The sequence below is a fragment of the Ambystoma mexicanum genome, chromosome 6p (assembly GCF_040938575.1).
Source record: "Ambystoma mexicanum isolate Mex_15411 chromosome 6p, UKY_AmexF1_1, whole genome shotgun sequence".
NCBI classification, from domain to species: domain Eukaryota; kingdom Metazoa; phylum Chordata; class Amphibia; order Caudata; family Ambystomatidae; genus Ambystoma; species Ambystoma mexicanum.
The window spans coordinates 679,110,282-679,113,397 of NC_090935.1; the positions used below are offsets into that span (position 1 = coordinate 679,110,282).

Here is a 3,116-nt window from a genome sequence, read left to right on the forward strand (position 1 = left end):
CCCCCAACTCCTTTCATTTCGATAACCATCTAACTCGCTTGCTTTGACCACTCCAGAACAACCACCAGAGACCTAAGCTTGAGCAGCAATATATCCTCTTCACAGCAACACACGTCTGTTTACATCATGATGCACCAGGGAAGGTAGGCGGTAGATCAAGCCCCAAAGCGAGAACCCTGATCAGGGAACTGTGATGTAATTGAAATCCTGAATGTGGGGTTGGTATGTCTATATATTATTCCCTATCTCCTGAGTCCCCCTTTGATGTGAGGTTGAAGTGCCTGCCATTGTACATAATTTGACGGTTCCTGTTGTTTAGCTTAGATAGTTAGGAATGTTGCACACTGCGAATGGACCTTCACTGCAGCGATGAGCCCAGCTGACCCACGTGCACCAAGATCGACTGGGAAGCAAAAGCCAATTAGGGCCTGGCATCACCTATAGAGCAGGCCATGCTATAAGTCCATTCCAATCAGTATTGTGAAGTCTGGCCTTGTACAGTGATACATGCAACAACGAGACTGATTGAGTGATGATGCTTACAGACTAAACAAATATGGTTTCCATAGTCCATTTTACAAACTAAAGATGTGGTAGAGTCCAAGCGTGGCTTATGCGAAAGGCTGATTTATTAATTATCACCAAATAAACACACATTTAGACTTCATTTTGTTGTCATAATTGACACATATAAAACGCTGGACTTAGACAATGTCCATAGGAAAAGTTCAAAGAATAAAGCAAATCACAACAGTTAAAAAGCTAGGGGCATTAGGTTAAACAGCATAGATACTTAATCAACATGTTCCAAAGAAACTTAATCAACATCTAGTTTCAGAAAGGGAGAGCCCAAAAGTTATTGATGTGTGTATCTCAGATTGTCGACATGTTTCGGCCTGTTTTAATACATTTGACACTATTCCTAGTGTCTTTTAACTCTCAGATTTTGGGCCATCTTCAGGACAATGATTTCTTCAGTATCAAACAGTGAATCCTTTATACCCCTGGTGGATATTCATGCGTAGTTATTCTAAAAGACATATGAAGATATATCAAACAGTCATAAAGGTTTCAAAGTCATTCTTTCAGTCGCTGTTGTTTTTACACACAATACGTGCACAAACTCTTTTGTATGTTTTGCATGCTTTTTACTCAAAACTAACAGTGGAGAAAAGAAAAAAGAAAAAACAAGCATATTCAATCTTAATTGGCATATTACTGATCACATAAGAAAACTGTATTAACCACAGCTTATAGTTAATTCATGTTCATATACATTGACACATCGTATTGCTTCATGGTAGTGGTGCAGTGCCTGGATCTTCACTACTGCAGAGTGCTCCCCTGGGGGCAACTCTCTTCGTGGGTGTCATATAGTACACTCTCACAACACACTCACAGTAGTTTTTAAAAACATTTTTTGGGAAAAATGAGGGCTGGTTGTTGTCTATTTCCCACACCAGTTGCTCCTCTTAGTACCCCTATTTTTTGGTAATACAGGTAACACCAGAACTTACATATTAACGAAGTGGTAGGTCATGTGGTAATTTCCGAAGGGTATCGCAATTAGCCACAGCCTGGCAGTTGTCTCTTCAGAGCCAGTGCGTAAAGTCGTGCTTAACCTGGCCCCACACCAGAAGTTACCTGCCGGGACCATTTACATGTTTTAATTTACTTAGCAACTCTGTCAGCAACAATTGAGAAGTCACGTGATTTTGCTCATGACTTACTTCTGTAATTTTCTTAATAGGTGAAGTGAGTAGCTCAATGCCCAAAAGACTTACTTTCTTGAGGCACCAAACTGATGGGTTCTGCGAACTAAAGAACATTTCTTATCAATATGTGAGGTATTTTACAACAGTGTTAGAGTTACAGAGACACACTTACATGCTATTTATCATAGAACTACGCCCCGGAACAACTGTTTGGAGTTAGTGGTACAGCGGGAGCATGATGGATAGAGAATCCCCTCTGCCCGGTGTTAGGCTGCAGGCAAATCACTACAAGAAAACACAGGACATCATTGTTAGTCTGTATTAACAAGATGGTTGATTAGGCTTCTTGCAGGACTAAATTTACTATGGGGCGCGAGTTGCCTAAAGAAAGGCAACAGGGTGTGGGAATGGCTCTCATGAGGAAAACGTGCCACATACCAGGAGCTATAACTGCTTGCACGCCAGTGAGAGTTCGCGTCTACAGCACTCCTGGGCCGTAGGGAACTGAAAGTAGATTGCGTTAGTATCCGGAACGCCTTACCATTAACACAAGACTCCCTAGACGTCTGCCTTCACTAACGGGCGAATGCGAAGAGCTCTACAGCGCGATTTTAAATGCGAGCAATTCTGTGTCACGTGATTGGGCGGGTACCGATTGGTTACCGTCTCATGTGGTCGGACGCGTAACTGCAATGTTGCGTTACTGTGTTTGTTTACCTTTCTTTAAAGGGGCACATCCATAGGATTTCGAATAGCTACATTAGTAAAAAAAAATATCACTATTGGATGTCAGTATCTAAGCTTGCAGGGCAGAGCTCACAATCCTCTGTAATAAGTGGTAGTTTGGTGATGCAGCATGAGAAATTGTGAGCTGATTCTCAAAACTGGAGTATTGTGAAAAAGATAAAAACAGCTACATAAATCATACATCCAGAGATGAAGGTCATTTAAAAAAGTGTGAAAGAGCCATTATAGCCGCCGGTGCTATCCACGACGCTGAGATGCTGTATGGTCTGCCTAGAGGTGTGTGGTTGGTAAAGTAAAACAAACACCACCCAGGTGGTTGTGGGGGGAAGAAATGGAACTGTTGGTTATAAAAGAGTGTTCCACTCCACAGATACAGTAAGGCCCCGCTGAACCGTTTTTAGGGTATATATCCAGCGTTGTTCACACCGGGCCAATACGTTTTCTGTATTCCCCCCTCTTGGTGTTGCTGGAATTCTTTGGATCACAAACCAGAACAATTCAGTATATTTGTGCTTTTTAAACTCATAGTGGGCTACTAGGGTTTTCTTTTCTACCTTATTTTTTAAACAGGATCTGTGCTCAAAGATAAGTTGTTTTATTGGTCTTTGAGTTTTGCCGAAAAGGTTGCATGGGCATTTGATGCCATACATGACT

At 41.7% G+C, this 3,116-nt stretch overlaps 1 long non-coding RNA gene across 2 annotated transcripts; it reads right to left on the bottom strand.

The window, feature by feature from the left end:
- Nucleotides 1-616: 616 nt before the first annotated feature.
- On the bottom strand, nt 617-2,330 carry LOC138510964 (uncharacterized). 2 transcript variants are annotated; one of them, XR_011280498.1, is made up of 5 exons: nt 2,257-2,330; nt 1,888-2,000; nt 1,731-1,818; nt 1,518-1,644; nt 617-1,030 (listed from the first exon to the last, which is right to left on the bottom strand). It is a non-coding gene; the product is annotated as an uncharacterized lncRNA (long non-coding RNA). The 2 variants fall into 2 exon arrangements; XR_011280499.1 differs by lacking the exons at nt 1,518-1,644; nt 1,731-1,818.
- Nucleotides 2,331-3,116: the final 786 nt, after the last annotated feature.